Source organism: Bombina bombina, chromosome 4 (assembly GCF_027579735.1).
Source record: "Bombina bombina isolate aBomBom1 chromosome 4, aBomBom1.pri, whole genome shotgun sequence".
In the NCBI taxonomy this organism is placed as follows: Eukaryota; Metazoa; Chordata; class Amphibia; order Anura; family Bombinatoridae; genus Bombina; species Bombina bombina.
In genome coordinates this window covers 982,335,001-982,362,781 of record NC_069502.1, presented here as the reverse complement: position 1 = coordinate 982,362,781, position 27,781 = coordinate 982,335,001, and positions in this window count along the sequence as shown.

The following is a 27,781-nucleotide window of genomic DNA, read 5'->3' as shown; positions in this document are numbered from 1 at the left end:
AAACAGAGCCTTGGGTACTGTAATAGAGTCAGCTGTGGTTTCAGAATCTGAGTCTGAGGAATAGAAAGCAGCGGCAGAATCCTGATCCTCGGCGGGATTGAGGTTTGTAGATTTGGCCTCCGCTGCTTTAAAAAAAGCGTTAACTGAGGGGGTCACATGGCTCCTCTGCTTTTGTGTCGCACCTTTTTTATTAGATTTTTTGGTAGACATGTTTACCCTGAATAGAAACAAAGACACTGTTTGAGCGTACCCTTTGGGTATTGCCTGATAGAAGTCAGATGAGTGATGTGTGCTTTGGGCAAAGCTTGTAGAATCAGCTACAGATGTGGCCTTAAAAAACTGCTATGAATGTATAGAGAGACCTCTCCATATGAAAGGCTGTAAAGCGTGCTTCCTGTCTTGCAGCCAAGTGTAACTTCAATTATTTTGAGACAGTACATAGGATTAGAATGTGTTGGCACCACAAACATATAAACACAGGTATTTCAGGAGCGATTATGTTTGCATGACATTTTAGATCCCCAGTAGAAAATCAAGTAGAGCTGTACAGCGTGTTTACATTTTATAGTGCTGCGTCATTTCAAGCTTCTTTGGCCCTGTTTAGCCGTGTATGCTAGGGGAAGTCTTGCCGTTGCATTGAAGTATTTTTCCAAAACACTCCTCTCTCTCTTTGAATGACTCTTGTCCCAAGAGATTAAATTTAGTCCCCCTTATATTTGGGCCTCTGCTCTGTGCGTATCAGTTGCGTTATGGACTATAGGGCGCCACTCAGATAGGTGGCCATGTCGGGGCAGGTAGATAAATGTCCGTTATAGGATCAATCCAGATCTCTTACCCGCAGCCTGAATCCTAGTTGTATTCGGATGTGGTTGTGTGCGGCGGCAAGGGCTGCAGCTGGACCCTGCGGTGCTTAGGCCTGTTCCGTTGCGCGGCGTATCACCTGCTGTGAAGTATAGCACCGGTAAAGTTTTGGCCTCACATTTGATTCTCCTCTCTATTATGGTGCTGGACAGCACTTTTGGGCCAAACTTTTCCCCCGGTTATGAGAGAAAAACGTTGCTCAGTCAGAAAGGGCTCAGGAGCACACTCAAGCCGCGGCCATTTCCCTGGCTGGCTCGCTCCGCCCCCCTCGGACTTCTGTCTTCTTTTAACCTCATCTACTATGTTACTATGTTTATCTCATCTCTAATGGTATTGTCTAAAATTAATTTCTTCTCCTTTTCCCTTAGATTTTTTATGTTTTTTATTTTCTCTCTATTTTTTTCTGTTTTTTTTTTTTGGGGGGGGGGCAGGACATCACCATATTTGTTTAGGGATGACTGCAATGTTATGTACACTGAGTGATGGAAGAAGTGTGAAAGAACAGAAATGAATATAAGAACAAGAAACAACAAGCAACACTAACTGCAGTAAACATTTGGGTTACTATTGTTCTGGGCAATACTATCTGTAACAGGATAAAATATGTGTGTGTTACCAGATTACAATTAAATCATTTGATGTTCTATGTGTTTACAAGAGTTTATGTCAGAGTTTTGGGTTTTATGCCACTTAAAGTGGTTAAGACACTGGTATTTCTTTATTGCTTAAAGGGTCAAATCAATGTTATCCAATACATATATTAGCTGCAGGAGACATTTTCCTGATCTTGTTTACGGCATACATTGGCTGCAATATATTTCTAGGGTTTGCATTTGCTTTTCTTTCTTTCTTTCCTCAGTTTGTACCCAATTTTATATTTTTCCCTCTCTGATTATTTTTGTTTTTGGAATTTGCCTTGATGAAATAGTAAAGAAGGTAGCAGTAAAATATGTAACCATATCTATTCATTCTTTTACTCTTGAATCTACCAATTCATGTACTTCTATAAAATGCCATCCTTAAAGTGACTCGACTTTCTCAATTATTAAGATACCTCAAATCTTATGTAAATTCACAGTTGCTTCCAGGTGTTACTTATTGCAATGCAAATTACCTGACAGTTTATAGGGACACGAAACCCTTTAGCAGATTGGTTGTATTTCTACCTAATAAAGGATTCTATTACTTTTTCATGTCGATGTGGTTAGAATCTTCTTTCTAGTCACTTGGAAGCCAACTATTCTTGTTCAAAAGTGTTCCTTGGCTCATTTTAGTTCAATGCATCCCAGAGTATTAAAAGTCCCTTATTTGGTAGGTAACTAAATTAAATATAGCAATTACCTGATAGCTTTCGTCATCCCATCATTTAAAGGTACAGAACAGTATGTGTGTGTTATATGATGCATTTTAGGTGTAGAGGCTCTTGTGGAGTCTATATATTCCCAATACAGTTAAATATAGTGTTCTAAGGGTATTGTAAGGACAATCACAAATGAATAGAAGGAAAATGAGAAAATTATTTTAAATGAGCAGAATCCCACTTTGAAAAATGTTGTTTCATGCACTTTTGTGTAAAGTATAATGGGTGAAATGAGCTCTGCAAAGTTTCTTCCCTTATTCCAATACATTACTGGTGCCTAGCGGTGCAGAAGGACAAATATACTACTGTAATTATCTGCCCCTAAGAAGATCACTTTATGCCTCATTCAGAAGAGAGAATTCTTTTATTTCAAATGAAGATACACAGGTATGCCTCTAATGAGTAAAAAGTGACAGAAGAGAGGGGGGTTGCATGTTATCTCCTCCCTATGAGAAATCCGTCCCTAGTGTCAGGTAACACAAGTTTCCTCAGGGCCATGATCTCTTCTTTGAAAGAGGGGCATCTCTTTCACTTGAAATAACTCTTTCCTATTTAAGTAGTGTATGGGGTTGATAGGAGACTACCTTATTAAAACATCCTAGTCCTTGTAAATGTGATTGCTATCTTTTTGCTGGGAATCACCTACATTGTAATGAAATATGGGATCTCTCATTTGAAGAAATAGTCAACTATACATACATAATATACATATACATATATAGTTTTATATGTATAACTGTATTACTATAGAGTAAAACCTGACCTTAAGTGTTGGGTTTTGCAAAGGGTTAAATTCAGTATAAGAGGTGGTGATATTGAGACTGCACTTTTGGAGGACTGATGAGCACAACACAGCACATGAAATAGCAGTGTCCTATTGTATTGTATTGATTGGGAAAAGCTTTCATTTATGTAATTTCAAAATCTTGGGATGCTTATTCAATAACGACATCAAGGGGTCAAGTGGGCAATAGAGGATCATTTAAACATCTCAAATGATGTCTAACCTAAATTGAGAGATTTAGGGGCACCACCACATGTGCCCTAAACTTCTGTCAACATAGCCAACATCTGTTACTTTTCCTAGGGAATGTTCTATGGGAGAGGGGTAAGATACCATCTATGTAAAGTGTTATAATTAAGAGTATATGACTGTTCAGGTAAGATAATAAGTCAGAAATCATTCTCCTATATTTCTATAATAGATATAATATGCCCTGGGTGTATTGTATCTTATACAGATTGGATAATGTGCACGTGCCAGGTTATGTAACAGTACACAGTTTCTCCAAGTTGGACAATGGCTAAATAATGTTATTGGCTTATGCGTGAGTTATCAAGTAACTATGTATCCTTCGATAGTTGAACCAATAAGAAGCCAATTAATAACTCTTTTACTGCAATTGTAGTTGGGAGAGTAATCCTTACACATTTTAAATGGTTAGTAACATAAGTGGGGGACTATGCCTCTCCCTAGAATATATGGATCTTTGTGGATTGGCATTTAGAAGGAGAGAAGGAACCACAAGCGAGAAATATATCACTTGAGCAGATACAGTGTGTGGGATTACATTCTCAGTTTTATGCTACAATAGTGTACTTTGGCTTGAAATAAGGTTATTTTTGTGATTGTGTATTTGTCACAATAAAGGTAGTTTTTGTTTTATACTACACTTAGTTACCCTGTGGGTGGCACTTCTTTTCAGATTTGTCATGTTCCTACAAACTCCAGTGGGAAAAGTAAAGAAGCTTTTGCCCACAGACAGAGGACAAAAGCTTGTATTATATTCCCCTTATTTTGGGTAACATTTGCTTGTTTGCTGGGACTTGTGAATGAAATAGTCTGTTATATTCAATAGAAGACGAACATCATTATTTGAAAGTGGTTTGGGGTGTAGTACTCTGTGAACCAGTGTCGTTCTCATAACTGTGATTGGCTTTCATTTTATTATAACATTCAATGTTGCTTTGAAAAATATTAAACTTTCAATTCAATCAAAACATGACTGGAGTAAAATTGTTCACACTAATAATATTTTTTTTTTACTTTTACTTATGTCAAAATAAAGACATATGCCCTAGTCTTGATCAAAGTTGTCAAATATTACATTTATTTAAATATTCCACAAAATGCACATAATTAAACATTATTGAAGAATAATACCATAAAACAACAGAAAAAAGTAATTTCCTATTTAAAAAAAAACATTTTTATAAATTCAGACATCTTAACGTACGTTTTAGAGTTTATTGGAATCTTACCACAAGCATCATAATTAACTTTAATAATTGTAAATGTAAATGCAGACAAGCCACAAGGTTTTAATAGTGTGCCACATGCTTCTGCTAATTATTTTACAGTTTGAACACACTCTTTGCCAGCTAATTATAAACCCTGCTATGGAAATCATCTGTTTATATTAGACTTATTGATCTCTAGTGTTTAAGCAATATGAAAGGGGAAATCTACAATGCTAGACCATCTGCTTTGTATTCTTAATTGCTTTTAAAAAATGAAATATTTAAAAAGTGAGCTACTGTATTTAAATTGTTTGGTTCAGAGTCTATCAAGGAATATGCAAATGACAGAGAAAAATAGGGGAATACATGATATTTTTGTTCAGTAATTTCTCTAAAGATTCTAATTCTTAACCCTAGTACAGTAATGAATTTGCGTCATTTTTCCGATTGCTAGTGGATCTAAAAAAAAAGGTTTTCATTGCATTAAAGGGACATAAAAAATAATTCCCTGATATGTTAGAGCATTTGATTATTGCACTGTTGCATCCATAGAACAACGTGTTTAACCCCCTGGAAAGGGGTTAAAAACATAGTTAAAGTAAGCTCCCGAGCAGCAATGAACTATTGGGTGCAAGCTGAACATATTTGGTAAGCAAATGACAATAGACAATTGTGTGTATCCAGCCGCCAATCACCAACAAGCTTCCAGCAGTGCAATGCTGTTGCTGAGCATATGTGTATTCAGCAAAAGATGCCAAGAGAACAAAACAATTTGACAATAGAAGTGAATTTAAAAGTGTCTTAAAATGAAATGCTCTTTCTGAATCATTAGAGTTTAATTTAGACTTTTCTGTCTCTTTAATTTTTTTCCCATCTTATACTTTTTGAAAGGGTCAGCATTTTTATTTCATGATTTAGATAGAGCATACAATTTTAAACAACTTTCCAATTTACTTTACTATTATCTATTTTGCTTCATTCAATAGGTATCCTTTGTTGAAAATCATATCTTTATAGGCTTAGGAGCAGCAAGGCACTACTGGGATTTAGCTGCTCATTGGTGGCTGCACATATGTGCCTCTTACCATTGGCTCACCCAATGTGTTCAGATAGCATTGCAGTAATAGAAGAAAATTTAGTAATATAAGTAAATTGAAACTGCATGATCTATTTGAATCATTAAAGAAAATTTTGTTTTTTTTATGTCCCTTTAATCTGATGGGTTTTCTTCATGAAAAAGCAAACTATATACCTAGGAAAGTTTTAATTATTTTACATGTTTAGAAGGAAACAGTAATGAACAGTTTTTGTTGCTTAATTTACTGCTTAGTGAAAAATGTAGCATTTGGCAGGCTGAGTCTTGGGTGTATAAATTATCAATATGTAAGGCATGTGGATTTGGAAGTCATGTTGAATATTTCTCATAACATAACTTAAATATTTTATAACAATTCACAAACATATATTTCCCAGAAAGTTCTTTTCACTTTTTGCAAAGTTGAGACACTTTTCTCAAATAATTATATCATGCTAAATGGCACAGACCAATTTGACATGCAGTAGCTGATATGAAAAATATCCATATCTAAATAAAATAAAAGTATATTTATTCTTAAAAATGATAAAATATATTAAAATAACACATGCAATTAAGAGAATAAAGGTCTAAAGAACAGCAAACACCTTGCAATTTTAATATAAAATGTTTATTAACTGTATGAACGGTAACATTACTTTGCAATATACTCTCAATATTTATTTTGCCCCTTAAAGGGGCTGTATACACTGATTTTCACTTAACTGCATGTAATAGATACTACTATAAAGAATAATATGCACAGATACTGATATAAAAATCCAGGGTAAAACCTTTTAAAAACTTTTTTTAGAAGCTCCCAATTTAACACTGTAAATGAGAGGAGGCTGGGACACCCACTGAAAGGTACTGATAGCAGAATCTCCCCCTCCGCCCTACCCTGCATATGAAAAGACCCAGTATACAAACAAAAGCAGTCTGAAGTCTGTATACATAAGTATGCATCTAAAACTTTGGGGCTTGGTTAGGAGTCTGAAAATCAGCACAATGTTATTTAAAAATAAGCAAAACTATACATTTTTACAAAAACACTCCCAGATGGGCTATATAAATAGATAATCTTAAAAACATTTATGCAAAGAAAAATCTAGTGTATAATATCCCTTTAATTGTAATTCAGCTCTGAGAATTGTGGATTTCTCTTGTAAGGTGTATCCAGTCCACGGATCATCCATTACTTGTGGGATATTCTCCTTCCCAACAGGAAGTTGCAAGAGGATCACCCACAGCAGAGCGGCTATATAGCTCCTCCCCTAACTGCCATATCCAGTCATTCTCTTGCAAACTTTCAACATAGCTGGAGGTAGTAAGAGGAAAGTGGTGTAATATAGTTAGTTTTTTCTTCAATCAAAAGTTTATTGTTTTTAAACGGTACCGGAGTTGTACTATTTTATCTCAGGCAGCATTTAGAAGAAGAATCTGCCTGCATTTTTCTATGATCATAGCAGAAGTAACTAAGATCCACTGCTGTTCTTACATAAGTCTGAGGAGTGAGGTAACTTCAGAGGGAGAATGGCGTGCAGGTTATCCTGCAATAAGGTATGTGCAGTTTAAGTTTTTCTAGGGATGGAATTTGCTAGAAAAAAGCTGCTGATACCGGATTAATGTAAGTTAAGCCTAAATACAGTGATTTAATAGCGACTAGTATCAGGCTTGCTATCAGAGGTATATACTCTGATTAATGTGCAATATAAAACGTTTGCTGGCATGTTTAATCGTTTTTATATATGCTTTGGTGATAAAACTTATTGGGGCCTAGTTTTTTCCACATGGCTGGCTTGATTTTTGCCTAGAAACAGTTTCCTGAGGCTTTCCACTGTTGTAATATGAGTGGGAGGTCCTAGTTAAAATTACAGACAGAGACATTCAGCTTCCCTCAGCAGTCCCCTGCATGCTTTAGGACATCTCTGAAGGGCTCAAAGGGCTTCAAAAGTCATATATTGAGGAAGGTAAAGCCACAGTGAAGCTGTGGCAGTTGTGACTGTTTCAAAAACGTTTTTTTTCAATTTGTTAATCCGTTTTTTGTATTAAGGGGTTAATCATCCATTTGCAAGTGGGTGCAATGCTCTGCTAACTTGTTACATACACTGTAAACATTTTGTTAGTTTAACTGCCTTTTTTCACTGTTATTTCAAATTTTAGCAAAATTTGTTTCCCTTAAAGGCACAGTAACGTTTTTTATATTGCTTGTTTAACTTGATGTAAAGTGTTTTCCAAGCTTGCTAGTCTCATTGCTAGTATGTATAAACATGTCTGACATAGAGGAAACTCCTTGTTCATTATGTTTAAAAGCCATGGTGGAACCCCATATGAGAATATGTACTAAATGTATTAATTTCACTTTAAACAATAAAGATCAGCTTTTATCTTTAAAAAATATATCACCAGAGGATTCTGGCGAGGGGGAAGTTATGCCGACTAACTCTCCCCACGTGTCAGACCCTTTGACTCCCGCTCAAGGGACTCACGCTAAAATGGCGCCATGTACATCAAAGACGCCCATAGCGATTACTTTGCAGGACATGGCAGCAATCATGGATAATACCCTGTCAGCGGTATTAGCCAGATTGCCGGAATTCAGAGGAAAGCGCGATAGCTCTGGGTTAGACGTAGTACAGAGCGCGCAGATGCCTTAAGGCCCATGTCTGATACTGCGTCACAATATGCAGAAGCTGAGGAAGGAGAGCTTGAGTCTGTGGGTGACATTTCTGATTCGGGGAAACCTGATTCAGATATTTCTACTTTTAAATTTAAGCTTGAGAACCTCCGTGTATTGCTTGGGAGGTGTTAGCTGCTCTGAATGACTGTGATACAATTGCAGTACCAGAGAAATTGTGTAGACTGGATAAATACTATGCAGTGCCGGTGTGTACTGATGTTTTTCCAATACCTTAAAAGGTTTACAGAAATCATTAATAAGGAGTGGGATAGACCCGGTGTGCCGTTTTCCCCCCCTCCTATTTTTAGAAAAATGTTTCCAATAGACGCCACCACACGGGACTTATGGCAGACGGTCCCTAAGGTGGAGGGAGCAGTTTCTACTTTAGCAAAGCATACCACTATCCCTGTCGAGGACAGTTGTGCTTTTTCAGATACAATGGATAAAAAATTAGAAGGTTACCTAAAGAAAATGTTTATTCAACAAGGTTTTATCCTGCAGCCCCTTGCATGCATTGCGCCTGTCACTGCTGCTGCGGCATTCTGGTTTGAGTCTCTGGAAGAGGCCTTTCAGACAGCTACTCCATTGACTGAAATACTTGACAAGTTTAGAACACTTAAGCTAGCTAATTCTTTTGTTTCTGACGCCATTGTTCATTTGACTAAACTAACGGCTAAGAATTCTGGATTCGCCATCCAGGCGCGTAGGGCGCTATGGCTTAAATCTTGGTCAGCTGACGTGACTTCAAAGTCTAAATTACTTAACATTCCCTTCAAGGGGTAGACCCTATTCTGGCCTGGTTTGAAGGAAATTATTGTTGACATTACTGGAGGTAAGGGTCATACCCTTCCTCAAGACAGGGCCAAATCAAAGGCCAACCAGTCTAATTTTCGTGCCTTTCGAAACTTCAAGGCAGGTGCAGCATCAACTTCCTCTGCTACAAGACAAGAGGGAACTTTTGCTCAATTCAAGCTGGGCTGGAAACCTAATCAGTCCTGGAACAAAGGCAAGCTGGCCAGAAAGCCTGCTGCTGCCTCTAAGACAGCATGAAGGAACGGCCCCCTATCCGGTAACGGATCTAGTAGGGGGCAGACTTTCTCTCTTCACCCAGGCGTGGGCAAGAGATGTTCAGGATCCCTGGGCGTTGGAGATCATATCTCAGGGATATCTTCTGGAATTCAAAGCTTCCCCTCCTCAAGGGAGATTTCACCTTTCGAGATTTTCTGTAAACCAGATAAAGAAATAGGCGTTCTTACGCTGTGTGCAAGACCTCCTAGTTATGGGAGTGATCTGTCCAGTTCCACAGTCGGAACAGAGACAGGGTTTTTATTTAAATCTGTTTGTGGTTCCCAAAAAAGAGGGAACCTTCAGACCCATTTTGGATCTAAAGATCTTAAACAAATTCCTCAGAGTTCCATCGTTCAAAATGGAAACTATTCGGACCATCCTACCTATGATCCAGGAGGGTCAGTACATGACCACAGTGGATTTGAAGGATGCTTACCTTCACATACCGATTCACAAAGATCATCATCGGTTCCTAAGGTTTGCCTTTCTGGACAGGCATTACCAATTTGTGGCTCTTCCCTACGGGTTAGCTACAGCTCCAAGAATCTTTACAAAGGTTCTGGGATCGCTTCTGGCGGTCCTAAGACCGCGAGGTATATCAGTGGCTCCTTATCTGGACGACATCCTGATACAGGCGTCAAGCTTTAAGATTGCCAAGTCACATACGGACATAGTTCTGGCATTTCTCAGGTCACATGGGTGGAAGGTGAATGAGGAAAAGAGTTCTCTATCCATACTCACAAGAGTCTCCTTCCTAGGGACTCTGATAGATTCTGTAAAAATGAAGATTTACCTGACAGAATCCAGGTTATCAAAGCTTCTAAAATCTTGCCATGTTCTTCATTCTATTCCGCGCCCTTCGGTGGCTCAGTGTATGGAAGTAATCGGCTTGATGGTAGCGGCGATGGATATAGTGCCATTTGCGCGACTACATCTCAGACCGCTGCAACTATGCATGCTCAGTCAGTGGAATGGGGATTACACAGATTTGTCCCCTCTGCTAAATCTGGATCAAGAGACCAGAGATTCTCTTCTCTGGTGGCTATCTTGGGTCCATCTGTCCAAAGGTATGACCTTTCGCAGGCCAGATTGGACAAATGTAACAACAGATGCCAGCCTTCTAGGTTGGGATACAGTCTGGAATTCCCTGAAGGCTCAGGGATCGTGGACTCAGGAGGAGAAACTCCTCCCAATAAATATTCTGGAGTTAAGAGCAATATTCAATGCTCTTCTAGCTTGGCCTCAGTTAGCAACCCTGAGGTTCATCAGATTTCAGTCGGACAACATCACGACTATGGCTTACATCAACCATCAAGGGGGAACCAGGAGTTTCCTAGCGATGTTAGAAGTCTCCAAGATAATTCACTGGGCAGAGACTCACTCTTGCCACCTATCAGCAATCCATATCCCAGGTGTAGAGAACTGGGAGGCGGATTTTCTAAGTCGTCAGACTTTTCATCCGGGGGAGTGGGAACTCCATCCGGAGGTGTTTGCTCAATTGGTTCATTGTTGGGGCAAACCAGAACTGGATCTCATGGCATCTCACCAGAACGCCAAGCTTCCTTGTTATGGATCCATGTCCAGGGACCCAGAAGCAGCACTGATAGATGCTCTAGCAGCGCCTTGGTTCTTCAACCTGGCTTATGTGTTTCCACCATTTCCTCTGCTCCCTCAACTGATTGCCAAAATCAAACAGGAGAGAGCGTTGGTGATCTTGATAGCGCCTGCGTGGCCACGCAGGACCTGGTATGCAGACCTAGTGGACATGTCATCCTTTCCACCATGGACCCTGCCTCTGAGACAAGACCTTCTACTACAAGGTCCTTTCAATCATCCAAATCTAATTTCTCTGAGACTGACTGCATGGAGATTGAACGCTTGATTTTATCAAAGCGTGGCTTCTCCGAGTCAGTCATTGATACCCTTATACAGGCACGAAAGCCTGTCACCAGGAAAATCTACCATAAGATATGGCGTAACTACCTTTATTGGTGTGAATCCAAGAATTACTCATGGAGTAAGGTTAGGATTCCTAGGATATTGTCCTTTCTCCAAGAGGGTTTGGAAAAAGGATTATCAGCTAGTTCTTTAAAGGGACAGATTTCTGCTCTGTCTATTCTTTTGCACAAGCGTCTGGCAGAAATTCCAGACGTTCAATCTTTTTGTCAGGCTTTGGTTAGAATTAAGCCTGTGTTTAAACCTGTTGCTCCCCCATGGAGCTTAAACTTGGTTCTTAAAGTTCTTCAAGGGGTTCCGTTTGAACCCCTTCATTCCATTGATATCAAACTTTTATCTTGGAAAGTTCTGTTTTTGATGGCTATTTCCTCGGCTCGGAGAGTCTCTGAGTTATCTGCCTTACAATGTGATTCTCCTTATCTGATTTTCCATTCAGATAAAGTAGTTCTGCTTACAAAACCTGGGTTTTTACCTAAGGTAGTTTCTAACAAGAATATCAATCAAGAGATTGTTGTTCCATCATTGTGTCCTAATCCTTCTTCAAAGAAGGAACGCCTTTTACATAATCTGGACGTGGTCCGTGCTTTAAAGTTTTACTTACAAACTACTAAAGTTTTTCGCCAAACATCTACACTGTTTGTTGTTTACTCTGGACAGAGGAGAGGTCAAAAAGCTTTGGCAACCTCTTTGTTTTTGGCTTCGGAGTGTAATACGCTTAGCCTATGAGACTGCTGGACAGCAGCCCCCTGAAAGGATTACAGCTCATTCTACTAGAGCTGTGGCTTCCACCTGGGCCTTTAAAAATGAGGCTTCTGTTGAACAGATTTGCAAGGCGGCGACTTGGTCTTCACTTCATATCTTTTCAAAATTTTACAAATTTGATACTTTTGCTTCTTCGGAGGCTATTTTTGGGAGAAAGGTTCTACAGGCAGTGGTTCCTTCCATTTAAGCCTGCCTTGTCCCTCCCTTCATCCGTGTACTTTAGCTTTGGTATTGGTATCCCACAAGTAATGGATGATCCGTGGACTGGATACACCTTACAAGAGAAAACATAATTTATGCTTACCTGATAAATTTATTTCTCTTGTGGTTTATCCAGTCCACGGCCCGCCCTGTCTTTTTAAGGCAGGTCTAAATTTTAATTTAAACTACAGTCACCACTGCACCCTATGGTTTCTCCTTTCTCGGCTTGTTTCGTCGAATGACTGGATATGGCAGTTAGGGGAGGAGCTATATAGCCGCTCTGCTGTGGGTGATCCTCTTGCAACTTCCTGTTGGGAAGGAGAATATCCCACAAGTAATGGATGATCCGTGGACTGGATACACCACAAGAGAAATAAATTTATCAGGTAAGCATAAATTATGTTTTTGTACTTCTCAGAATACTGCAGACTTCTCAAAGCTAACCCTGCTACATATATGTATCTAATTGATAACAATTACAAAATAATACATTTATACTATCATTATGTTTTGTTGTCTGCACTCTGCAGACCAAAGCCTGAATTGGCTCATTTAAAGTAATGAGTGGATCTTGGCTATTGAAAAACATATGCAGCAAACAAAATATATTTTTTTTATAATTGTTTATTATGGACACTAAACCTCAGTATTGCTATAAAATACTTAGGGCCAGATAATGAGTGTAATGCAAATGTTTGTGCACAAGCAATTAGGGGTTTATCACAGGTGTTTGCGCTCATCGGGCTGATGTCTAAAAGTAGCGCAATCTTGATTTATGGTACAATGATTACGACTTCAGAGCTCTGGTTAACTGTTTCGCAAAACTAAAAGTTGCACACAAGACATCAAAAATACATATCAAAGTATAGTTACACTCATAATAAAAATTATTAAAATAATATATTTCACAAAAAGTTATAAAGGCTCAAAGATATGAGGTCTCAGGCAGGCCTTGATGCAAGAAACAAGGGAGATTACAAATAAAAAGTAATACAACACATAGATATATATACAGACAGTTTATAAATATATATATATATATATATATATATATATATATATTTATAAACTGTCTGTATATATATCTATGTGTTGTATTACTTTTTATTTGTAATCTCCCTTGTTTCTTGCACCCATTCCGGACTGGGGTTAACTGCCTGTGGCTCTGGTGACATGACAGCTTTTTTGGAGTGCTATTTAGCACCCAGGGCTGGATGTTACTGAGTCACAGGATGTGTACCTGATCCGGTCTTGGAGTGCAGCTCCCTTCCATGTTTTGTATATATATATATATATATATATATATATATATATATATATATATATATATATATATATATATATATTTATAAACAGTCTGTATATATATATATATATATATATATATATATATATATATATATATATATATATATATACATATATATTTATATGTGTATTTATAAATTTACAGACATATGTACACAAATAAACACATATATACATATGTACACATATATAGACATACTTTATATAAGTGCATTGAAGCCTTTTGCAGTTAAGTAAATGACAACATGAGAAAGCATATGTGTGCAATATTAATTTTTTTAATAAAGTGTTTAACTATGTATTTACTGTAAATATTTCACATTCCAATGTATTGCACATAGGGGGAATATTTTCTATGTAATTATAAATAGATATTCCTATATATCTATACCTATATATAATCATCTATATATATATAAATGTACCGATATATATTGTACCAAGAAAAACATCAGATATATGTAGAAATATTTTTTTATGAATAAATAGAATATATTTTTATATGTGAAAATAGTCAGTTTCATGTCGGGTTAGCACACATGAGCATATGCGATTGGGTTTGCGCGAGAGTAGGGTATTAGGTTTTTTCCACTTTTTTCCCTCCGTTGACTTCTTTGGGGAATATATGAACATGCCCGTGCTTGTATGGTTAGCATGAAAGCAAAAATATTTTGATTTCAACTTATAATTCAAGAGCAAACCAAAGCACTCAAAAGGCTTATTTCTAGCATAATTAACATTCACGCTGGAGCCATAATTTGTCACTGTTTTAAAAAAAATTTACATCCCTGTCTGGATGTGCTTATATAGTCCTTATAAAGTAGGAGGTAAATCTATTCTGAAGCCCTAGTACAGTCACATAAGGTTACCTTGTTAAGCGAAGAACTACAGTGCATGAGTTTTCAATACTGGTCTGTGTAACTCATTCAAAGCAGCATCACAGTAGCATGGTTTTCTGTTCAGCAATGGGTACAGTTTTACAGCTTCTGATTGTCTGCATCACTCATACTTTATAAAGTTAAAAAAATAGCCATAGACAACGGGTGGTCAGACCAGGTGGTCAGACCAAGGGTAAAAGGTTTATATGCACATTCAGTTCCTGAACAATACATGGAAACATTCTTTTAAACAATAAACAAACTCCTGATGACAAAATCAGAGTGCACATTTAAAAAAAAATCACAGTGATACCAAGAAGATGCCTTCCCATGAATGTAACAAAAAACCCCTGAAAAACAAAATCATAGCTATTAATCTATGATTACACGTACTTCTAATTCAACAGTTTTACCCTTTTAAAAACTCATTATGAAATCACAAAGCTATGCAAAACCAGCCAGTATATTATTTTTCAAACTTAAAGGGACAGTCTACACCAGAATTTTTATTGTTTTAAAAGATAGATAATCCCTTTATTACTCATTCCCCAGTTTTGCATAACCAACACAGTTATATTAATATACTTTTAACCTCTGTGATTATCTTGTATCTAAGCCTCTGCAAACTGCCCCTTTATTTTAGTTCTTTTGACAGACTTGCAGTTTAGCCAATCAGTGCCTGCTCCCAGATAACTTCACGTGCACAAGCACAGTGTTATCTATATGAAATACATGAACTAACACCCTCTAGTGGTGAAAAAGTGTTAAAATGCATTCTGAAAAGAGGTGGACTTCAAGGTCTAAGAAATTAGCATATGAACCTCCTAGGTTAAGCTTTCAACTAAGAATACATACGGCTAGATTTGGAGTTTTGTCGGTAACGACCCGAAAAACTAACGCCGGCTTTTTTCTGGCCGCACCATAAAAATAACTCTGGTATTGAGAGTCCACATAAAGGCTGCGTTAGGCTCCAAAAAAGGAGCGTAGAGCATTTTTAACGCAGCTTCAACTCTCGATACCAGAGTTGCTTACGCAAGCGGCCAGCCTCAAAAACGTGCTTGTGCACGATTCTCCCATAGGAAACAATGGGGCTGTTTGAGCTGAAAAAAAACCTAACACCTGCAAAAAAGCTGCGTTCAGCTCCTAACGCAGCCCCATTGTTTTCTATGGGGAAACACTTCCTACGTCTGCACCTAACACTCTAACATGTACCCCGAGTCTAAACACCCCTAACCTTACACTTATTAACCCCTAATCTGCCACCCCCGCTATCGCTGACCCCTGCATATTATTATTAACCCCTAATCTGCCGCTCCGTAAACCGCCGCTACTTACATTATCCTTATGTACCCCTAATCTGCTGCCCTAACATCGCCGACCCCTATATTATATTTATTAACCCCTAATCTGCCCCCCACAACGTCGCCTCCACCTAACTACACTTATTAAACCCTAATCTGCCGACCGGACCTGAGCGCCACTATAATAAAGTTATTAACCCCTAATCCGCCTCACTAACCCTATAATAAATAGTATTAACCCCTAATCTGCCCTCCCTAACATCGCCGACACCTAACTTCAATTATTAACCCCTAATCTGCCGACCCAATCTCGCCGCTATTCTAATAAATGTATTAACCCCTAAAGCTAAGTCTAACCCTAACACTAACACCCCCCTAAGTTAAATATAATTTTAATCTAACGAAATTAATTAACTCTTATTAAATAAATTATTCCTATTTAAAGCTAAATACTTACCTGTAAAATAAATCCTAATATAGCTACAATATAAATTATAATTATATTTTAGCTATTTTAGGATTAATATTTATTTTACAGGTAACTTTGTATTTATTTTAACCAGGTACAATAGCTATTAAATAGTTAAGAACTATTTAATAGCTAAAATAGTTAAAATAATTACAAATTTACCTGTAAAAGAAATCCTAACCTAAGTTACAATTAAACCTAACACTATACTATCAATAAATTAATTAAATAAACTACCTACAATTACCTACAATTAACCTAACACTACACTATCAATAAATTAATTAAATACAATTCCTACAAATAAATACAATTAAATAAACTTGCTAAAGTACAAAAAATAAAAAAGAACTAAGTTACAAAAAATAAAAAAATATTTACAAACATAAGAAAAATATTACAACAATTTTAAACTAATTACACCTACTCTAAGCCCCCTAATAAAATAACAAAGCCCCCCAAAATAAAAAAATGCCCTACCCTATTCTAAATAACTAAAGTTCAAAGCTCTTTTACCTTACCAGCCCTGAACAGGGCCCTTTGCGGGGCATGCCCCAAAGAATTCAGCTCTTTTGCCTGTAAAAAAAAACATACAATACCCCCCTCCCACATTACAACCCACCACCCACATACCCCTAATCTAACCCAAACCCCCCTTAAAAAAACCTAACACTAAGCCCCTGAAGATCTTCCTACCTTGTCTTCACCTCACCGGGTTCAACGATCTGTCCAGAAGAGCTCCTCCGATGTCCTGATCCAAGCCCAAGCGGGGGGCTGAAGAGGTCCATGATCCGGATGAAGTCTTCATCCAAGCGGGAGCTGAAGAGGTCCATGATCCGGATGAAGTCTTCATCCAAGCGGGAGCTGAAGAGGTCCATGATCCGGATGAAGTCTTCTATCAACGGCATCTTCAATCTTCTTTCTTTCAGAATTTTCCTACCTTAATTCCGATTGGCTGATAGCTGAAGTCTTCATCCAAGCGGGAGCTGAAGAGGCCCATGATCCGGATGAAGTCTTCATCCAAGCGGGAGCTGAAGAGGTCCATGATCCGGATGAAGTCTTCATCCAAGCGGGAGCTGAAGAGGTCCATGATCCGGATGAAGTCTTCTATCAACGGCATCTTCAATCTTCTTTCTTTCAGAATTTTCCTACCTTAATTCCAATTGGCTGAATCCTATCAGCCAATCGGAATTCGAGGGACGCCATCTTGGATGACGTCCCTTAAAGGAACCGTCATTCGTCGTTAGTCCGTCGGGCCAGCAGGATGTTCCACGTCGGAGGTCTGCAAGATGGATCCGGAAGAAAGAAGATTGAAGATGCCGTTGATAGAAGACTTCATCCGGATCATGGACCTCTTCAGCTCCCGCTTGGATGAAGACTTCATCCGGATCATGGACCTCTTCAGCTCCCGCTTGGATGAAGACTTCAGCCGGATCATGGACCTCTTCAGCCCCCCGCTTGGGCTTGGATCAGGACATCGGAGGAGCTCTTCTGGACAGATCGTTGAACCCGGTGAGGTGAAGACAAGGTAGGAAGATCTTCAGGGGCTTAGTGTTAGGTTTATTTAAGGGGGGTTTGGGTTAGATTAGGGGTATGTGGGTGGTGGGTTGTAATGTTGGGGGGCTTGGGTATTGTATTTTTTTTTTACAGGCAAAAGAGCTGAACTTCTTGGGGCATGCCCCGCAAAGGGCCCTGTTCAGGGCTGGTAAGGTAAAAGAGCTTTGAACTTTAGTTATTTAGAATAGGGTAGGGCATTTTTTTATTTTGGGGGCTTTGTTATTTTATTAGGGGTCTTAGAGTAGGTGTAATTAGTTTAAAATTGTTGTAATATTTTTCTTATGTTTGTAAATATTTTTTTATTTTTTGTAACTTAGTTCTTTTTTATTTTTTGTACTTTAGTTAGTTTATTTAATTGTATTTATTTGTAGGAATTGTATTTAATTAATTTATTGATAGTGTAGTGTTAGGTTAATTGTAGGTAATTGTAGGTAGTTTATTTAATTAATTTATTGATAGCATAGTGTTAGGTTTAATTGTAACTTAGGTTAGCATTTCTTTTACAGGTAAATTTGTAATTATTTTAACTATTTTAGCTATTAAATAGTTCTTAACTATTTAATAGCTATTGTACCTGGTTAAAATAAATACAAAGTTACCTGTAAAATAAATATTATTCCTAAAATAGCTATAATATAATTATAATTTATATTGTAGCTATATTAGGATTTATTTTACAGGTAAGTATTTAGCTTTAAATTGGAATAATTTATTTAATAAGAGTTAATTAATTTCGTTAGATTAAAATTATATTTAACTTAGGGACTTAGGGGGGTGTTAGTGTTAGGGTTAGACTTAGCTTTAGGGGTTAATACATTTATTAGAATAGCGGTGAGCTCCGGTCGGCAGATTAGGGGTTAATAATTGAAGTTAGGTGTCGGCGATGTTAGGGAGGGCAGATTAGGGGTTAATACTATTTATGATAGGGTTAGTGATACGGATTAGGGGTTAATAACTTTATTATAGTAGCGCTCAGGTCCGCTCGGCAGATTAGGGGTTAATAAGTGTAGGCAGGTGGAGGCGACGTTGTGGGGGGCAGATTAGGGGTTAATAAATATAATATAGGGGTCGTCGGTGTTAGGGGCAGCAGATTAGGGGTACATAAGGATAACGTAGGTGGCGGCGCTTTGCGGTCAGCAGATTAGGGGTTAATAAGTGTAGGCAGATGGAGGCGACGTTGAGGGGGGCAGATTAGGGGTTAATAAATATAATACAGGGGTCGGCGGTGTTAGGGGGAGCAGAATAGGGGTACATAAGGATAACGTAGGTGGCGGTCGGCAGATTAGGGGTTAAAAAATTTTATTCGAGTGTCGGCGATGTGGGGGGACCTCGGTTTAGGGGTACATAGGTAGTTTATGGGTGTTAGTGTACTTTAGAGTACAGTAGTTAAGAGCTTTAGAAACCGGCGTTAGCCCAGAAAGCTCTTAACTACTGACTTTTTTACTGCGGCTGGAGTTTTGTCGTTAGATGTCTAACGCTCACTTCAGAAATGACTCTAAATACCGGAGTTAGAAAAATCCCATTGAAAAGATAGGATACGCAATTGACGTAAGGGGATCTGCGGTATGGAAAAGTCACGGCTAAAAAGTGAGCGTTAGACCCTATTTTGAGTGACTCCAAATACCGGCGGTAGCCTAAAACCAGCGTTAGGAGCCTCTAACGCTGGTTTTCACGGCTAACGCCAAACTCCAAATCTAGGTCTAAGAGAATAAAGCAAAATTGGTGATAAAAGTAAATTGGAAAATTATTTAAAATTACATGCTCTATCTGAATCATGAAAGTTTATTTTGGCCTAGACTGTCCCTTTAAAGTGAAGGTAAAGTTTCACGAATGAGTGCCTGGTTTTTAAAAATAATATTAAAAACAGGGGCACTTTCATTCATGAAAGTTTACATTTCAGTGTTTTTTTTAAAATACTTACCTTTTCTTCTTGCAAGCCAGAGCAGCGATGCCACAGCCCGCAGGTCATCTCTTCTTACGTCAGCAATGACGAATCCGGCTTCCTCCAATAACAACGTGGCCTCAGGCAATGTTTGCTCTGGGGGGGGGGAGTCATGATTGGAGGAAGCTGGATTCATCATTGCTGACGTAAGACGAGACAACCTGCGGGCGGGGGAATCGCTGCTCCGGCTTGCAAGAAGAAAGTTAAGTATTTTAACAAAACCGCTGAAATGGAAACTTTCATGAATGAAAGTGCTCCTGTTTTTAATATTATTTTTACATATAATAAATGGAATTATCTATCTTTTAAAACAATACAAATTCTGGAGTAGGCTGTCCCTTTAAATATTAAATATATTTTTGGGGGATTCACTGTCTTTTCAGAACTTCTCTTTTTTGTCTTTTGGATTAAACCCCTTTTGTTAATTGATAGCCAGTTATACTTATTTTAGTTCCTTGTTCACATTTTCACATTGAACTTAGCTTCTAGAGTTTACAAGAGAAGAACAAAATATATTATGCAATTTGGCGTAAACAGAAATTGCTTTTTTGCCCATTAAGTGATATCATTGTAGTTAAGTGTTTTGTACATTAAAACTTTTAAAGTACAAAACTACAACACAGTTATTTAAAAGTGTTCATTGCATTTGTCGTGAATTGATGTTATTAATTAGGATAAAAAACATTATTCAATTTTATTTTTTTCCTTTAGCCTCTGTTAAGAACTGCGACCACCCTGTAATAAAAGATACATTGAAATACTGCAATAACCTCCTTTAAATGCATGTAATATGGTTATAGATTAAAAATGTTATAATGATTTTCTTATGGTTTTTGACTTTTCAAATGGATTTGAATTGCTTAGAAAAAGAAGCCCAAAAAAGAAACATATATCATATGATGCTTTTGCATAGAAATTATTATGGAATGATAACCTAATAAAACCTAAAATGCATCCTGTATAAAGAATACCTTTACCAAATTAGCTACTGTAAAAGTATTTTAATCAAGACTTCTAAAGGGCAGTGGATATTTTTCCATACACATATATTTGTCACAATTTACTTAAAGAGACACAAAATTAAAAAATAATTATTTCATGATTCAGATAGAGCATGCAGTTTTAAGCAACTTTCTAATTTCCTCCTAATATAACATTTTCTTTGTTCTCTTGCTATCTTTATTTAAAAAAGCAGGAATGTAAGCATAGGAGCTGGCCCATTTTTGGTCAGTACCTGAGTAGCGCTTGCTAATTGGTAGCTACATTTAGCCACCAATCAGCAGGCACTACCCAGGTGCTGAACCGAAAATTGGCCTAAGAATGAGAACTAAGAAATAATTGGTAATAGGAGTACATTTCAAAGATGCTTAAAAATGCATGTTCTTTCTGAATCATGAAAGAAAAAAAATGGGGTTGTGTCCCTTTAAATATTAAATACATATTTTGGTGGATATACTGTCTTCCCAGAACTTCTATTTATTGTTTTGTTTTTTTAATTAAATCTCTTTTACTAACCATTTATAATTTAATTCTTTTTGTTCCTTGTTCACTTAATCTTCATTTAACTTTGCTTCTAGAGGTTACAAGAAAAGATCAAAACATATTATGCCTTTGGAATATACAGAATTTTTTATTTGCCCATAAAGAGATATCTGTCATCTGTCAGATTTACTATATTTATCACCAAAAAGATTTTTAAACATTGCCATATATTAATTAAAGTACTCAAAACTCTTAGTTAAGAAAATCTTCTATACAATGATTCAAGATATAATGCTGTACATTTAATTTAGTATCATTAAGGCTGCCTTAGAAAACCTGCTTACTTGCTATATCCATGACAATATAATTTGGCTCTCAATAAAAGCCGCCTTTAGCATTCTGATAACATTAACTAGTTATAAGGTGCCTTACCAGATGACATAATTGTGTTATGTAGAACAAATATTATTGATTTATGTAGTTATTAAAGCCATTTAAATTGTTCTCTTGCATTAGATTTGTCATCTTCTTTTTGTAATATTTGCATAAATGCATTAAAAGATTTGTTCTTTACAGTAGTTTAGAAATGGGCCATACAAAGTTGATTAATTTTTATCCAAGGTTGTATTAAAGACTCATACTTGGACTTGCCTTCTAAAGGATTATTAAATAAATGTTTAAATAATGTTAAACAATAATTATACACTACCAGCGTTATTTAAAGGTATATGAAACCCCCCCAAAATATTATGTGATTCAGACAGCGCATACAAGTTCATAAAAGTTTCCAATTTACTTATTTTATCAAATTTGCAATGTTCCCACGGAATTCTTTGTTGAAAAAATACCTAGGTAGGCGTCTTGAGCAGAACACGGCAGGAAATAGGGCAGCCATCTTGTGTTCTTGTATTTGGATAACATTACTGCAAAACTACTGCCGTATAGTGCTCCAGACACAGGCACGCTATTGAACTTAGGTTCCTACTTTTCAACAAAAGATAACAAGAGAATTAAGAAATATTTAAAGGGACACTGAACCCAAATTTTTTCTTTCATGATTCAGATAGAGCATTACATTTTAATTAACTTTCTAATTTACTTCTATTATCAATTTTTCTTCGTTTTCTTTCTATCTTTATTTTAAAAGCAGGAATGAAAATCATAGCAACCAGCCCATTTTAGGTTCAGCACCATGGCTAGCACTTGCTTATTGGATGCTTACATTTACCCACCAATAAACAAGCATAACCCAGATTCTCAACCAAATATGGGCTGGCTCCTATGCATCACATTCCTGCTTTTTAAATAAAGATAGCAAGAGAACGAAGAAAAATTGATAATAGGAGTAAATTAGAAAGTTGCTTAAAATTGCATGCGCTATCTGAATCACGAAAGAAAAAAATTAGGTTCAGTGTCCCTTTAATAACAGAAGTAAATTAGCAATTTGATTAAAATTGTATGCTCTATTTGAATCATGAAAGAGAAAAATTTGGGGTTTCATATCTATTTTATGTATAGAATATTTTTTTTTAATATTTTTTTTTAAATGTATTTATTTTATAGATACATAGTAGAGATGTGCATTCATTTTCATATGAATGCACATTTGTCATGATAATCAGATTTTAGTTTTTATTATAAACGAAAAACAAATATCCGAATGAATGCACCAGAAAAATTTAAAGAAAACGAAAACATACGAACAAAATTTGTTTCCTTTGAATTACTTTTAAAGGATTAATACTTACCTTAATGGTCTATGGAGAGCTCGCTAACCAATTTTTTTTGTTGCCAATTCCTTGGCCGTGCTAACAGGAGGCGTAGCGTGCTTGACACCCAGGACCTGCACTAAGCCTCCTGCTAGTGCGGCCAGGGCTCTGGCAAGAAGAGGATCGGGTTAGCAAGCTCTCCATAGACCGTTAGGGTAAGTATGTAGCTACAGGCAAAAAGTTTAACAAAAATGACTGTAAATGTTTAACAAAAATTCAGTATTTGTTTAGTTTTAAACAAAGCGCATACCAAATAATGAATATTCATAACGAAAATTTCAGAATGGAAATTTTTGGCTGCACATGTCTTATAGATAGGTAGATATGTATATAGTACATATCTATCTATTTTTTGTATAATTATTATTATAAAACATTTTCAGTCTAAATTACAATAATACAAAAATACAGGGGCAAATGTAGAAAAAAGAAATACAAAGTATATATTGTTCTAAAAAGTCTGAACAAATTAGTATGTCACATCATTATACATCAATATAGAGAGAATACATGCACTACAAATAATTAAAGGTATACAGTGGTCTTGTGTCCTACACTCCCCATCTTTTTTATATATTGTATTTCCCCCCCACAACTTTTACCACGTCCCACACACATCTTTTTTGCTTGTTGTCCAGTATTTATGTGTTATTCAGCTGTTAACAGTCTATGAAGATGTCATCAGTAGTCAGAGACACACTGAGTTAGAAAGACAGTGCTATTCACAGAGGTAGAAAAGTGGATCTCAAAAAACAAACTCTTTCTAAACACTGACAAAACTGTCACAATGATCTTTGGAACGGGACCTAAACTACACAAACTACAAAATTCCCATCTTTGCATCAAAACAAAATCAAATTGCAAACTGACCGCAGTCCACTCTTTTAAATACTTGGGTATGTTGTTAGACCCCAATCTATCTTTTGGCCTCCATATAGAAAAACTGTCATCTAAACTTTATCCAAAAATAGGTGCCCTGTACAGAAACAAATCCTGCCTCAGCCCTACTGTAAAGGAAAAGTTTGTACAGCAAATGCTGATGCCAATCGTGGATTATGGGTATGTAGTATATGCACCTGCACCACAAACTCACCTTAATAAACTAAATACGTTATATAACTCGTTCTGCCGTTTTGTGCTACAATGTAACTACAGGACCCACCATTGTGACATGCTAAAAGAACTAAACTGGCTGACGCTGGAATCCAGACGCACCCTCCATCTTTCCTGCCTTGTGTTTAAGAGCCTTTCTGGGAAGCTCCCACCCTACCTGAGCAGAATGCTCTCCCCTGCTATTCCCACCTCCTATAACCTCCGATCCAATACAAGCACATTATTTAGCTTGCCTCAATACAAAAAGAAAGCAGCTCGATCCTCCTTGTCCTACAGAGCACCACAATTATGGAATGACCTCCCGCACACTTTTAAACCTTCCCCAAACCTAAAATCCTTTAAGAGATCCCTCTCTGCATATCTCAAAACAGAATGCACCTGTCATGGTTGATTATATATTTCCTACCTGTTCTATGTTAAATTTTTGTGCATATATTGTGTATTACTATTGTTTTTGTATATTATTGTACCCATTGTATCAATGCAATGTGTTGTGTACCCAGGACATATTTGAAAACGAGAGAAATCTCAATGTATCTTTCCTGGTAAAATATTTTATAAATAAATAAATAAATATGTTAACAAATTATTTTCTTTCTTTCTTTCTTTCTTTCTTTCTTTCTTTCTTTCTTTCTTTCTTTCTTTCTTTCTTTCTTTCTTTCTTTCTTTCTTTCTTTCTTTCTTTCTTTCTTTCTTTCTTTCTTTCTCTTTCCCTTATATTGTTGGATTGCTACCCACTGGTCTTTTGTAGTATTACATACTGGTGGCTGTTTATAGGGCCATAATACTCGAAATATTGCATGCTCTAATTTGTTAGAGCATGTAATTTTAAGACTATCTTCCCTGCACTATTGTGTTTAACCCCACACAAAGGGAGGTCCAGTGTGGAAGCTGCTGCTGATCTGTTAAGCAGCACTAGTCGCATGAATCAGATCTCTAAATAGCGCTGATGATTGTATCAACTGTGGCTTTCACTCTAGACCGGCAGTATTCTGTTGGTCCCAAGCTGTACTTTTACTGTATGCTTAAAGCAACAGTAAAGCTTAAATTGCTTTTTTTCCTTGGTATTCTTTGTTTAAAGCTAAACCTAGGTAGACTCAAACCGATTTCTAAGCATTGAAGGCAGCCTCGTATCTCAGTGTATTTTGAAAGTGTTTCACATTTAGACACTGTTAGATCCTGTGTGCCATATAGATAACATTCTGCTCACTCCCGTGGAGTTATTTATGAATCAGCACTGATTGGCTAAAATGTAAGTCTGTCAAAAGAACAGAAATAAGGGGGCAGCCTGCAGAGGGTTAGATACAAGATAATAACAGAGGTAAAAAGTATATAAATATAAGAGTGCTAGTTATGCAAAACTGGAGAATGAGTAAAAAAGGGATTACCTATCTTTTTCAAACAATAAAATATTTTCAAGTAGACTGTCTCTTTAACCCCTTTGAGGGATTAAAGCACATAGAAGTGCAGGATCGATAGTTCTAAAATGACATGCTCTAACAAAATAGAGCATGTCATTTTTCGATTATACTGGCCCTTTAAGTATTTTAAGTTGCCAGTGTAAGGAAGAGGAAAAAAGTATAGAAGAAGGAAAATTAGATGAGCAAACGAGAGAGAAGAAACCATAAAAGTAAAACAAGGGAGATAACCAATTGATAATTGGTATAGAGAAATATTAGTACTAGTATGCTGCATCTTATAAACAGATTTCTTATATGCCGAAAAATACTGTGACATAGGTGATCTACTGCCACTACTTTTAATGAACTGACTATTACATTGAAGATTCAATAGAATAATATTTTAGAGTCAGGAAGAAATAATAGTGTGACAAAAATTGCAGGGTTTTTTTTGTGGTTGTGATAACTGAGAAAGGTCGAACTTGATGGGCTTGAGTATTCTTTTCAACCAGTATTAAAATGTAATAAAAAAACAAAAAACAAAAAAAAAAAAAATTAGTCCAGTGATATTAATTTATTTTAATCATACTTCAAGTTCTATAAACACCCCAATAGTTTAGCAGTCACTGTATCATGTAAATCAAATTAAACAAAGCTCTTGGTTCAGTTGTATGAACTGGAATTTGCCCTAACTTAAACCAATCTCCAGGAGTTCAACATAAACATTATTCCCATAGAAAAGAAAGATTCCCAACATGCCAAGTATTATGTCATGCGCTAGGGTCTACAGGTTGCTGGTTTGATGCTTTTCCTTTGAACCACTAGAGGCACCAAGCTGCTTGTTGCAAATTAGTCTTTGGTATTTTTTTTTTTACACTCTGGCACCACCTACCTGTAGCTGCGGCTCATTTTGCATCAACCTCAGACTATTTAAATCCAGCTTTTTTCCAGTACATCCTGCCTGTTTATAGGACTTGCTTCCTGGATGTGATAAATCCTGTGTATGTTCATAAATCTTTGTTGCTGACTACTTTGGCCTGGGCATAACTACACTTAGTATGATGTTGTGCTTCACTGCTTGTCCTTATTTTAACTCTTGCCTGACCTGACTACTATTAGTGTTTCCTAATTGTTACCTTGTTTTTGTGACTGTTGATGAATCTTTCCTGCCTGACACTCAGCCACTGTCCACTACCAATGAACTCTCCCAGCAAACTGGGGACCCCATTACCTGAATCAGCATAATGGACAGGAATAGCAGAGGGGCGGGGGACCTAGCTGCTGGCTTGTTACATATATAAATTTCAGTGATACAAAGAGTGAATTTCAGGGTTACAAATTATCCAAAAAAGTGTGCACTGAAACACTTATAGAATTTGATTGGGCTAATAAGACTGTTAGTCAGTCATCAGTAGTATATCTGGGTAAAATAAAATATTAAAGCTGGATTTATAAAATTAATTAGGACTGTCTGGTGTTCTCCTTGATTAGTGTTATAGCTGGTCATTAAAATGATATTAAACCCATTTTTTTTCTTTCATGATTCCGATAGAGCATGTCATTTTAAGCACCTCTCTAATTTACTGTCAATTTTTTCTTTGTTCTCTTGGTATCTTTATTTTAAAAGCAGGTATGTAAGCTTAGGAGCCAGTCTATTTTTGGTTCAGCACCTGGGTAGCGCTTGCTGATTGGTGGCTAAATATAGTTGGTAATGGGTTTCATATACCTTTAACTGAGAAAGTTTTAAAAGGGTTCTACATGATTACCTATGTTATTGTTAACATGCAGATCTTAAAAAAGGATAGTTCCTGTCCAAGGGGTCCATATAAACTAAGGTTTAGGCAAAGGGGCCTATCTATCAAGCTCTAAAGACCGCTGCTCCATAACCTGTCCGCCTGATCTGAGGAGGCGGACAAACATCGCCGTAATTCAACCCGATCGAATACAATTGGGTTGATTGACACCCCCCTGTTCGCGGCGGCATTGCACCAGCAGTTCACAAGAGTTGATGGTGCAATGCTGAATGTGGAGAGCGTATTGCTCTCCGCATTCAGCGAAGTCTGTCGGACCTGATCCTCAATGTCGGATCATGTCCGACAGGCCTTTCGTAAATAGGCTCCAAAGGCTTTTCGTAAGAAACTTGCTGTCTGTATTTTCTTTGTATTCCACAGTACATTCACGAATCTTTATTACGGTACTAATATATTAGAGGAGAATAATATTTATTTATTTAATTTATCTTCTTATCTAAGCTTTACCATTTCTCAGCTGCACAATCATGACACTTTGTAAATACCGCAAATTAAAACACTTGAAAACATTCCATATGTAAAACAGTGAATCGTAATTCCAAATACT